Source organism: Rutidosis leptorrhynchoides, chromosome 11 (assembly GCF_046630445.1).
Source record: "Rutidosis leptorrhynchoides isolate AG116_Rl617_1_P2 chromosome 11, CSIRO_AGI_Rlap_v1, whole genome shotgun sequence".
Taxonomy (NCBI): domain Eukaryota; kingdom Viridiplantae; phylum Streptophyta; class Magnoliopsida; order Asterales; family Asteraceae; genus Rutidosis; species Rutidosis leptorrhynchoides.
Window position 1 is genome coordinate 291791804 of NC_092343.1, and position 14049 is coordinate 291805852.

General features: G+C 37.0%; 1 non-coding gene across 1 annotated transcript; it reads left to right on the plus strand.

Annotated features, from left to right (window-relative positions):
* Positions 1-11431: 11431 nt before the first annotated feature.
* On the plus strand, positions 11432-11538 carry LOC139879250 (small nucleolar RNA R71). Its single transcript, XR_011770103.1, has one exon. It is a non-coding gene; the product is annotated as a small nucleolar RNA R71 (small nucleolar RNA).
* Positions 11539-14049: the final 2511 nt, after the last annotated feature.

Sequence of the window (14049 nt, forward strand, 5' to 3'; positions counted from 1 at the left end):
TTAGTCTATTTTATAATGAAAATCTCCTAAGTTTTCATATGTAAACGTTGGTACCTCATTTTTGGTGATACATGTGTGTTGGACAGATTCTGCCCAAATCAGTACCCATAAAAAGTAAAAATACAAAAGAAATACTTAAACTACTTTATAAATCATGGGATTTTTACAGAAGGTCTAGGACTCATAAAAGTTTTAGAATCTAAAAAATTCCAGTAGCAAAAGTGAGTGTAAGTATTTTCTAAAAATTCCACCAAATAAAGACTGATTTGGTTTCTTTGTAAGTTAAGAACTAACTAGTAATCTTAATACATTTTAGCTATATCCCTTTTCATTTTAAGTTTATTTTAGGTCGTTAAACATATGTAAAACATATTTTTAGTTACTTATGATCAAGATTAGAGTTAGCCATGTAATCATCATTGAGTGTTTTTAACACTCTAAATTAAGCTTTTACACCCATTTCTCTTGAAAGTAACTTGGTAAGAAATAAAAGAAGTGTTCTTGGTAATTATACCTTGAGTAATGATGATGTATGAGTTGATGAAGATGAACAAAGAAGAAAGAAATGGATGTAACTTAGAGAGGATTTAGTGAATGATTAAGATTAGTAAGTGAGTTCAAGAGTTACCAATTTGATCTTATGGGAATGATGATGATGGCATGTAACATGGAGAAGAAAAAGAGGTTAAATGACTAAGCACACTTAATAGCTAATCATGCATGGAAGTGACATGTGTATGTAATGTGGCATAAGGAGAAGAAAAGAGAAGATGACTAATCAATCTTTACTTAGTTAATTATGCATGGAAATGACAAGTGTTTGTTATATTTGCATGTAATTAGTGCTAATTAAGTAATGTTAATTACATGTAGTCTTTTGGTTAATATTAGATTAGTTTTAAGTTTAGATGTAAGTATATAATTAGGTGTTATAATCTTGAGTAAGACTTAGTTAATGACTAATGTTGTAGTATTTTACTAACTAGGTGGATTAAGGATGATTACTTAATCAATAATACTTGATCATGTTATATACTTAATTTCACAAGTATACAAGTGTGTAGTTTTTTTTCAAGTCTTAGGATTTATGGTGGTAAACTAGGGTTTCTAGGAATTGTGTATATATATAACAATCCTCGATCAATCAAGACTTAAATGTAAAACCAGGGTTATACAAACCCTAAAATAAATCAAGACGTATTTTATTAAATATACTAGTCAAGAAAAAAAATTCTAATTTTGAAAGGTTAGATTAAATAACCAAGTAGAAAAAATTAGGGTAATGACAGATGGCTTCGAGAATGTCTTCAAATTCATCGGTATCATTGATGAAGGTAATCATGTCTTCATGTGTGGATATAATCGGAATTTGATCTGAAGAAGAGTCCGGCTCCCCTTAATCTACTTCGGTTGGAGAGTGTGAGTTAGTCAGAATGTCTTCGTGATGCTCTTCCTGAAGGTTTTCGTATGCCCGAGAGACATATTAAATTAATGTGGCTAGTGTGTTATGATCCAAGTCGGGTCATACCCAATAACAAGCTTACCGACACCTTATTCATATTTGATCTTAACGATTGGATCGTTGATTAGAATACGTGACACTTGGATTTTAGAAAATGGTTTCTAAAATAATATCACTTGATATGTGTATATATAAATTATGGATTAATTTATATGATAAGGAATTAATTATTTATAGACTAAATAATTAATAAGTTATGTTTTATTTATATATAAATAGGTTTTATATATAGTAATGTACACATAACAAATTAAAATGGAAGTATTATATAATACATTTTATATAATCTAATTTTATTAATTTTATTTAATAAAATTATGGGTGGCCTTGGAAGTAGTAGTTTGCTTCCCCTAGACTCTTTTGAGTGGTCACTTGAATCCCACTTCCATATGTATGTACCTAGACTTCTTTTGGGCACATTACACATACATACACATTTCAAATCTTGAAAAATCTCTCCATTTTTCTGCATGCTGGCCGAAACTTTTGGGGGTGAAGAGAGGGTTCTTGAGTTAATTTTTCAAGCTATTTTCAAGTGTTAATCAAATCCTAACTAAAGTACAAGGTGTTGGTGATAAGCTTTGGGTATTACAACTTGAGGTTTCATACTTTTGAAGCTCCATTTCATCATCCTTTTCTTCATCCTCTTGATTAACCCTCAACTTGCTTGAGGAGGTAATACTTCTAATCCCACTTGTTATTTGTAAGCATATCTTCATGACTTGATCTATTATGGAATTTGTCTTTTAAAATGGTTAACTTGTAACATGGTACTTGCATGCTTCCGCTCACTTTATCTTCATAAAATGGGTTTATGAACTTGTTAAAATGTAGAACATGTTATTTTAAAGGTTTGTCAAATTCCAACAATGGTATCAAGAGCCAAAGTCTTGTTAATATGCTTCTTGTTTTTGGCTAGTAAACTCATTTATTTTACAATCTACCAACATGCATGAAAGTAGAATGTAAAAATCTTGAGTTTTGGTGGGGTTTTTGGTTTTGGCCGAAATTTTGAACCCAAAAATGAGTTTTGGGACTTCAAGTTTGGCCAAGATTTGTTGTTGTTTTGGTTCACAATCATGCCTTGACCTTGTGGTTGGATTTGTGTGTGATTTGGTTGATTATTCATTCTTATGGTTTGTAATAATTATTCATTCATTTTGGTTTATAATAAGTTGTAATTAATCTTGTAATTTCTTGATGTAATTTATTCTATTTGGTTTGTAAAATAGAATAGGTTGTTATTTCATTTTCTAGAAAAGAATTGTATTAGGATATAATTTTGTAAAGAGAAAATGAAGATTCATGAAGAAGATTACAAGATGGAGCTTTGAAGATTACAAGATTAAGTGGGAGATTTTGTTTAAAATCTCTTACTTGTTTTAACCCTTTAGGTAACACTTGTTTTGGCTAAACAAGTGCTTACCACTTAGGCATGATTGTGGACTTTTATTTTGCATGCTTGTATGGTTTTGTGTATGTGTTTGGTTGCTACAACAATTTCACATGTTTACAACTTGCAAAATACATTTTAAATGGTTATAATAAAACATAACATGAATGACACTAATAATTGGTTATTAGACCTAAATAAAATAGTTTATTTAAAAGATAATGAAATGGTTTATAACTAGTAATTGGTTTACTAAAAGGACATGAAAATAGGTTTTTCATAAAACACTACACACCAAATGCATGTTGGTGTATAGCATTTTTTTTCTAAAACTAGAATGTAGAAAACATAAAATCCCTTTAACTAAAACAAGGTAAACAAGTTAAACGCCATCCTTTTGTATGAACACTTAGACATATTAGGAAACTCTTGATGGGATAAAGGTCACCTAACCATCATGAGTGAACTAATATGAATAAGGTACACTTCGCATACATGTGGGATAAAGGTCACCTAACCACTTGTATGTTAAGTCTACATGTTCACGCAAGTAGGACGACTTGATTTGGGAATCATGAACTTAGGGTCACTGAAGCATGAGGAACAAATAGGCGTTGATGGGATTAATATGCCATGCAAAAGGATTGCATGATCCCATAACTTAGAAGTTGCAAAAGGATTGCAATTGTCATTATGACTACCTAGCTAAATCAAATGACGGGATAAAGGTCACCTAACCGAAATTTGATTTACCGTTGGATTCTAATATTTAATAAAACAAATTAAAAGGGTATTGTTTATTAAATTTAAAATCGATACTTAAAAGGACTTTGTTGTATTTTGTAGATGGCCGCTAATAACAACAACAACATGCAAAACGCACCACTTAACATGAACAACCTATCGTTACGGTCTCTCCTCAAGAAAGACAAACTCAATCATACCAACTTTATGGATTGGTTCCGCAATCTTCGGATTGTCCTCAAACAAGAGGATAAAGCGTATGTACTTGAGGACCCCATTCCCGATCAACCGGATGAGAATGATGTGGAGGCAATGGCCTCTTACGATAAGTATTGCCACGACTCCCTTCAAGTCTCATGCCTAATGCTTGGGACTATGATACCCGAACTCCAAAAGGATTTCGAGCATCATAGTGCATACGACATGATAACGCAATTGAAGGAGATGTTCCTCCAACAAGCGCGTGTCGAGCGCTTCGAAACGGTTCGGGCGCTACATGCTTGTCGTATGGACGATACCCAATCGGTTTCATCTTATGTACTTAAGATGAAAAGCCTTATCGATCGTGCCAACCGTCTTAACCTAAACATATCTAATGAGTTAGCCACCGATCTTATCCTTAACTCCCTATCAAAAAGGTTTGATCAATTTGTAATTAATTACAATATGAATGGGATGGATAAGAGCATAGGTGAGCTTCACGGTATGCTTAGAACGGCGGAAACTAGCATGGGTAAAAGGGCTTTACCCATGTTAGCAATCGATCAAGGTGGATCCAAAGGTAACACCTCTAAGCCAAAGGTGGCTAAGAGAAAAGGACCCGCCAATCAAGGCAAAGGGAAGGGCAAGATGGTTACCCCAACCATCAACAAGGCTAAGAAGCAAAAGGTAGCCGAGAAATCAAACCCCAAGGAATACCCATGTTTCGGTTGCGGTGAGATGGGTCATTGGAAACGAAACTGTCCGGTCTATCTTAAGGAGTTGAAGGACAAGAGGGATGCAGGGCAAACCTCAGGTAATATATATATGGTATATATAGAGCTTAGTATTACTTCTTCTAATACATGGGTATTAGACACTGGATGTGGAACTCATATTTGCAATTCTTTGCAGGGGTTCAAAAGAAGTGATCATAAAGCGGGAACATCAAGTCTCTATATGGGCAATGGTGCAAAGGTGCATGTTAAAGCTCAAGGAGATTTTATTTTGAAGCTTCCAAGCGGATTGGAACTTATTTTAGAAAATGTTTTGTATGCTCCGGATTTGTGTAGAAACATTATTTCTATTTCTCGCTTAAAACAATGTGGTTACGTTGTTAATTTTATTGATGATGATATTCATGTTTCTAAAGATAATGTATTCTATTTCAAGGCTTCGCCTTCAAATGGAATTTATGAATTGGTTCATGATGACGCATCATCGAGCTCTATATACCATACTAGCACCAAGAAACTCAAAAGGGATTTGAGTGATTCCTATTTATGGCATTGTCGCCTTGGTCACATAAATAAGAACCGAATGCATACACTTCAAAGGAATGGACTTTTGAAATCAAATGAAATGGATTCGTTTGATGTATGAGAATCTTGTTTACAAGGCAAGATGACTAAAGCACCTTTCAAAGGGACTTATGAAAGGGCTAAAGATTTATTGGGATTAATACATTCGGATGTATGTGGACCCTTTAAACCCATGACTAGGAATGGTGAAAGATACTTTGTTACTTTCATTGATGACTTTAGTCGTTTCGGATATGTCTACTTATTAAGACACAAGGACGAAACGTTTGAAGCATTCAAAGAATATCAAAACGAAGTACAAAATCAACTCAATAGGATAATTAAGGTACTTCGTACCGATAGAGGAGGTGAATACCTAAGCGATGCCTTCCAAGATCATCTTAGGAGTTGTGGGATTATCTCACAACTTACTCCACCCGGAACACCCCAACTTAATGGAGTTTCCGAAAGGAGGAACCGAACCCTAATGGATATGGTTCGATCTATGATGGCAAGAAGCTCGTTACCTCTATCATTTTGGGGTTATTGTCTAAGCTCCGCGGCTCGTATTTTAAATATGGCCCCAACCAAGAAAGTGGAACGAACTCCTCATGAGATGTGGTTTGGAAAACCACCTTCTCTTTCATACTTAAAAGTATGGGGATGTGAAGCTTATCCTAAGCGTTATGTAGCTAATAAGCTACATGCTCGATCCACAAAGTGTATCTTCATAGGATATCCCAAAGATGACATGGGATATTACTTCTATGATCCATCCAAACAAACGGTATTTGTTGCTCGAAAAGCGGAATTCCTTGAAACCAAGTTCCTTATGGAAGGTGATGGTGAAAGGAAGATAGATCTTGTAGAGGTACAAGATCAAGCCGATGATACACAATTGGTTGGCACTAGTACTCAACATGAGGATGTTGAAAATGATCAAGTGGATGATCAAGGTACACAAGACGTTCGAAGATCTAGTAGGATTAGTAATCCTCCCGAGAGATATGGGTTTCTCGTGGATGGTTGCTATACGGTTGATTTGGATGAACCGACAAACTACAAAGATGCTTTATCAAGGATTGATAAAGATAAATGGCAGGAAGCCATGAACGCAGAGATGCAATCCATGTATGAAAACCAAGTTTGGGAACTTGTTGTGCAACCTCCTAGCTCCAAGCTAGTTGATTGCAAGTGGCTTTTCAAGAAGAAAACCGACATACATGGAAACTTGGATACATACAAAGCTAGACTTGTAGCAAAAGGTTTCACTCAAACTCAAGGGGTTGATTATGATGAAACTTTCTCGCCAGTGGCAATGCTAAAGTCTATTAGGATATTATTTGCCATTGCTGCTCACTATGACTATGAAATATGGCAAATGGATGTCAAAACCGCTTTCCTAAATGGATATCTTGAGGAAGATGTCTATATGGTACAGCCCGAAGGTTTTGTTGATCCGAAAAATCCTAAAAAGGTATGCAAGTTAAAGAAATCAATCTACGGATTGAAACAAGCATCTAGAATGTGGAATCATCGTTTTAATGAAGAGGTAAAGAAATTTGGCTTCATTAAAAATGGTGATGAAGCTTGTGTATACAAGAAGGCTAGTGGGAGCTCTATAATGTTCCTTGTGCTATATGTGGATGATATATTATTATTTGGAAATGATATTACCACAATGAAAGAAGTCAAAACTTGGCTAAAGAGTTGCTTCTCCATTAAGGATCTTGGAGAAGCACAATACATATTGAGGATTGGGATCTATAGGAATAGATCCTAGAGATTGATAGGTTTAAGTCAAAGTGCATACATTGATAAAATCTTGAAAAGGTTCAAGATGAAAAACTCTAAGAAAGGTTTGCTACCTATTCAAAAGGGAACCGTTCTCAGTTCATCTCAGTGTCCTATCACGAAAGATGAACAAGAGAGAATGAAGAAAGTCCCATACGCATCTGCTATTGGGTCTATCATGTATGCAATGATATGTACTAGACCGGATGTGTCATGCGCTCTAAGCTTGACAAGTAGATACCAGAATAACCCAGGAAATAGTCATTGGACTGCGGTTAAATGTATATTGAAATACCTTAGAAGGACTAAGGATATGTTTCTAATATATGGGTCTTGTGAGGAGGAACTCGCTGTAAAAGGTTACGTGGACGCGAGTTTCCAAACTGATCGAGATGACTCTCGATCACAATCCGGTTATGTCTTCATGTTGAATGGTGGTGCGGTCTCTTGGAAAAGCTCAAAACAGGAAGTTGTTGCGTTATCCACCCAGGAAGCTGCATGGATGAAGAAATTCATCGACGACTTAGGAGTGGTCCCTTCCATTCAGGACCCTCTTGAGATCTTTTGTGACAACGAGGGTGCGATTGCTCAAATCAAGGAACCTTGTGCTCATCAAAAGACTCGTCACATTGAGCAGAGATTCAACTACATTAGGGATGAGGTTGAAAAGGGAAAGATATGTATTCACAAAGTTCACACAGATCATAATGTTGCGGATCCACTCACGAAGCTTTTACATGGGCCAAAACATGAGGGACATGTTTGTGCATTAGGGCTTCGATATTCTAGTGATTGGAAATGATCTATTTTATGTATTGTATCGGAATGAATTAGTTCAAACTCATTAATATAATTATGGTATTAATTTAATTTTGAGTTATGTTCCAATTTTGCATATTTTATCCATGAATAAACTATTATTCTAAATTCCGTAGTTGATCACATTTGTGGGAACAAGTGTGAGGTCTAGACTATTATGAACTTGGATTGGTTAACATTTAAATGGTGAATGTGGGGCAAGGTTGCAACCAAGGTTCATAGATATTTGTGGGACACAAATATTGGAAGATCCGCTCTCAAGATTTACTATATGGAGCCTTTGTGGTTGATCACATGTAATCTTGAGTAAAGGAGAATATCATTATATCCTCTGACCTGAGACACATATTGGGTTCAGACATTCACCGAATATTGTGCCTTGATTCTTTCCTTCGCTATTCTGAAATATGGTAGTACATAAGGGAGGCTTCAGGTATGGTACGAAGTGTAGTGTCTAGGACGTATGTAGTCAAGATGGAATTTGTCCCTCTTATTCGTTGAGAGTCGGATGTCTAAGGCCTGATTAAGTTAAATCTATAAGAGAGTGATCATTCTATGTCTCTTGGATTTAACATGACATCTAGGACAAAAGGATATATTGAAAGATTCACCTATTCATATTCGAGAGGGAACTCGAAAGGGATGATGTTATTGAATGGCACTAAGTCATAACATATTGGGGGTGATGGACGGTCGTTAGGTGGTATCCATCACTTGCATTAATTTCTTATGTTTCTCGTGCAAGTGGGAGATTGAAGGTTTTCGTATGCCCGAGAGACATATTAAATTAATGTGGCTAGTGTGTTAGGATCCAAGTCGGGTCATACCCAATAACAAGCTTACCGACACCTTATTCGTATTTGATCTTAACGATTGGATCGTTGATTAGAATACGTGACACTTGGATTTTAGAAAATGTTTTCTAAAATAATATCACTTGATATGTGTATATATAAATTATGGATTAATTTATATGATAAGGAATTAATTATTTATAGGCTAAATAATTAATAAGTTATGTTACATTTATATATAAATAGGTTTTATATATAGTAATGTACACATAACAAATTAAAATGGAAGTATTATATAATACATTTTATATAATCTAATTTTATTAATTTTATTTAATAAAATTATGGGTGGCCTTGGAAGTAGTAGTTTGCTTCCCCTAGACTCTTTTGAGTGGTCACTTGAATCCCACTTCCATATGTATGTACCTAGACTTCTTTTGGGCACATTACACATACATACACATTTCAAATCTTGAAAAATCTCTCCATTTTTCTGCATGCTGGCCGAAACTTTTGGGGGTGAAGAGAGGGTTCTTGAGTTAATTTTTCAAGCTATTTTCAAGTGTTAATCAAATCCTAACTAAAGTACAAGGTGTTGGTGATAAGCTTTGGGTATTACAACTTGAGGTTTCATACTTTTGAAGCTCCATTTCATCGTCCTTTTCTTCATCCTCTTGATTAACCCTTAACTTGCTTGAGGAGGTAATACTTCTAATCCCACTTGTTATTTGTAAGCATATCTTCATGACTTGATCTATTATGGAATTTGTCTTTTAAAATGGTTAACTTGTAACATGGTACTTGCATGCTTCCGCTCACTTTATCTTCATAAAATGGGTTTATGAACTTGTTAAAATGTAGAACATGTTATTTTAAAGGTTTGTCAAATTCCAACACTTCCTCGTCATTATCAGTATCCGGTTCCTCTGAGGATGCGTCTGATGAACGGGTTTCTTCAGTATTCTGATTCTCTACTTTGATACTTACAGGATCAATTTCTATATCCTTAACCTCAGCCTTGTCGGTCTTCTTCTTGAAGCGAATGATTAAACTGTGATCTGCCGTTTCAAGCCTCATTATTTCTTCATGACGCTCAGTGCTTGGAACGAGTGTTGTCGCAGTTTCTTTTACGTCTTCCATTTCCTCTTCCTCTTCACATTCCTCCTTTTCCTCTATTTCTTCGCTGGGATCCTCTTCTTTCATTTCTGGGTCATCTACAGAGTGTGATTCGACACCCATATCGATATCATCGGCTGGTGGTGATGACTCATCATCGGAAGTGATCCATCTGGTGGAAATAGCAAACATCTCCGCCTGTCCAGAAAGATCGGTTGGTCGGTCAATTTTGAAGGTAACGCTCTCCCCATGTGATCGTAAGATCATGGTTTGATTGTACACATCAATGACAGTCCTAGCCGTATTCATAAAAGGTCTCCCTAACACTACTGGGGTGTGTAGGTCTTCCTTAATATCCATTACTACGAAATCCGTAGGATACAAGAATTTGTCGAGTTTCACCAAGACGTTCTCAACTATGCCCTTAGGATATCGAATTGTATGATCGGCAAGTTGGATTGTCATTTTAGTTGGTGACAAGTCTCCTAACTCTAATCTCTTGTAGAGAGAGTAGGGGATTAGGTTGATACTTGCTCCTAAATCTGCGAGCGCATGAATGGTTCCAGATTAGTAGATTAAACACGAGAAAACGAATCGACCTGTATCTCCTAGCTTAGGTGGTAGAGAGTTTCTGAGTAATGCAGAGCATTCTTCACTCAGTGGAATTTTGTTAGAGTCTGATATCCTCTCCTTTGTAGATAGCAGCCTTCGGATGTATCTCTTCTGGTTGGGAACTTTGGACATAGTGTCCAAGAATCTTCCATCAAGTTTGAAGGAATCAAGCTTGGTTGGTTCTTCTTGTAGCCTTCCAGGAAAAGGTATGCGAACTGGAGTTTCAGGGGTCAGCTTCTGAGTATATGTTGATTTATTCTTGAGCCTAGTTGACCTTCTCCGTGGTTCTTCCTCTGGGATTACGGAATCCATTTGCTTTGCTTCTTCTATGTGAGGATTCTGGATAGTATTACTTGGCAATCTTTCCTGCGGTCGGGTTTCAAGGCGTTGTGATAACTGTCCGAGCTGCGTTTCCAAACTTTTGAGGAGAGCCAATTGATTTCTCATTAGTATCTCCGTCTGATCTTGTCTGGTTGCAGTTCTCTGATTTAACTGTTGTTGTCCTTGGATGAACTGAGTTAACTGATCATCAGCTCCGAGAGTGGGGTTAGTTGCTTTTGTAATCTGGGTGGTAGGGGAATTTTCCTCAACTGGGGGACCAGTGAGTGGAAGTGGTTGATCGTAGGTCAATTGTGATTGTTGGGCTGGATAAGGTGGATACCGATAGCGGAAAGGTTGATTGCTTCACTGAAATTGATTAACCCTTGGTGGTTGATTGAATCCGGGATTTGGTGGACGAGCTGGGTATTGAACGTAACAGACTGAACCATTAGGGTTTTCGTACTCAACTTGATAGTCTTCAGTGGGTTGCGGGTTGGTACAATTAACACAAGCCTGAGCTTGGTTAACCTGCTGCGGTTGTGTCTTCAATTTTCCGAGTTGCTTTGCAAGAGATTCCATCTTATCCGTGAGGGATTTGATGGCCTCCGTTTGATTGTTAAGTGCAGAGAGTGGGGCAGATGATGAAGTTGTTTCACCACTGTTCCAGTCATGATGATGCATCGTCATGTTCTCGAGAAATTTACATGCTTCATATGCAGTTTGGTTAATCAGATTCCCTTGAGCTGCTGCATCGATCGTCATCCTATGATTTACCGTAAGACCATTGTAGAAGGTATAGATTTGGGCTGACCGTTCTAACTGGTGATTAGGGCATTTCTTCAGCAGGGTTTTGAAACTCTCCCATGCAGTGTAAAGAGATTCATCATAACTTTGTTTGAAGTTAATGATGTCATTCTTTAGTTTGGTTTGTTTTGAAGGAGGGAAATATTTGGTTAGGAATTTAGTCGCCATCTTTGTCCATGACGTGATGGAATATTTTTCCAGTCCTTCAAACCAAGTTTGAGCATGATGAGTGAGAGAATAGGGGAACAAGTATAGCCGGACTATATCTTGTACTATCCCTGGCTTTTTGTAGGAGTTCGAAAGAGATATGAATTTATCAAGGTGAGAATTAGGATCGTCATTCGGTAATCCATGAAACTGACAGCTATTCTGAATGAGCTGGATGATGTGATGTTTTAACTCGAACGAGTGTCCTTGAATCTCTGGAAATCTGATTGGTCCTCCTCGACCTTCAATCAAGGGTTTCATGTTTTCTGCTAAAGTAACGCGTAATGCCATTTAGTTTCTGATTCGTGCTTCCTTGCGTGCTTTAGAGATTATTGCATCTGGATCAGGTACGAATAACAACGGCCCTGGTCTAGATCGGGTTTGGGTAATACACTAGGTATGCCTTTTTGTTTTTAATTTTTGCAAATAAATTATGATAAGCGTGCACGTACGAAGTTTATATGCTTGGTGACTACACTAGCATGGTCTAGGACCGACAATGTACTAAGGGTCTAGTCAGATGTTTCACTACGAAAGAGTCCTCTGTCGGAATCCAAAGCTCGATAGACTTACTACAACCGTTGTGCGTCGGTCGATCTTACGTTGTATCCGATAGACTTCTCTTACCAAGGGGTGACACAGATAGTGTACTCTGGATCGGGGTTCGCGACTTCCCAATAACAGATCCTATAACTACGTTCTATTAGTTGGAAAAGCGATTGAGTTTAAAGCATAATCGGAAAGCATTTCGACAACATACACAGACCATAATATTATTTCGGCATTATAACTGCTTACATCATAGCATACACTAAAGATAACTACTCGCTAATCATGGCAATAATATCATAAAACATTATATAAGATAAAGGATAGAAGTACCAGTAGATTAAACGAGTTTCGAATACAAAAGTGACAACTTCAAGATTCCAGACCGCTCCTAATACAATCTTCAGCGTTCACCTCCGGGTACTTAATTTCCCGCTCGGAGGTGAGAAGGCCTTGAAAGTATGACTAATATTGTACAAGAGAGATAAAGAAGTGAATTGAAGTGTATGTTGGAATGAATGACAAAGACCCTTTAAATGGACTTGAAAATTGCCAAATACGCCTGGCAGGCCGTATGGCAGCACGTATTTGGCAGGCCGTATGCAAGGCAGGCTGTTTGGTGGCTCGTGTGGTGGAACATTTCTGGCAAGCCGTTTCCATACTGGCAGGCCGTATGGCTTACTGGTCAGCCTGAATTCCTTGGATCGTAACTTGATTTCTTGTCTTTCACAGTTTTCGCTCTAGAATCTTCGTTTTAGCTCCGATTCTCTTGATTCTTTTTGCACCGTCTTCGTAATTACTTGTTCTTCAATTCTAACCGATGAAGTGGGTATTTTGCCAACAAAGTTCAAATCTTTCTTGTTTTTGGGCCTTAATACCGGGATGAAAACGTGACTTTTTAGCCGATATCACACGAGCAAATAAATTATATACATACATGTATAATTATTCCACTCACCTTGTAATCTCGATGAAAGCAAGCCAAATCCGTTGCTCCACCAATGAAAGGTACCTATTCCATTATCATAATAACAAACATCACAATTAGGGTGGATTACAAACCAACCTATATTGACACCTATTGCAAATCTTGACCCAATAGTACTTCCAAGCCCAACCAAAGTCCAAACTCACCAATAATCACTAACTAGAGTGATAATCGTTCAAATAACGCCAATCAAACCCAATGATAAGTGTTAAAAACCTATCTTGCCCAAGATGACATCTAAACCCTATTTTTGACCCAATTCAAAATCAAGCTTCCAATAACACCCATTTGGGTTCTTTCAACAACAAAATCACTAATCATAGTGACTACTCCCAAATTAAAGCCCTAATCATGGCTAAGTCATCAACCAACCCAAAACCTACCAACAACAACAATAAACTCAATTACAAGCATCAATGAACTCACTTCAAGAGTTTAAATGAGTTTCTCTACAAATCAAGTTCAAACCCTAACTTTGAATATCAAATCAAACAATGAAATTCGGAGTTAGAACTTACCACAACAACCAAAACATAGCTAGGAACGAGGTAAACAACTTTAACACTCGAGCTTTTGATCGATTTAAGCTTCTTCTTCTCCAAAACCCCAAATCTCTCTCTAAAAATCTCTCTCTCTCTAAGAATGGATGAGAGTGTTTAGTAGATGTGAAAGTGATCCAAAGTTGGATCCAAACCAGCTGATATGCCCACAGATCCGTCCTCAAGTGAAATGACCAAAAACCCCTCATTTAACTCTAATTAAAACGAAACAGGAAAACTGTCACAGGTGAGGTGCGCGGCGCTCACCCTTGACCCTGCGCGGCACGAACAGAGGTCAGAACAACCTGCCATTTTATAAATTTGTTCCACACTTCACACACTTAAAGT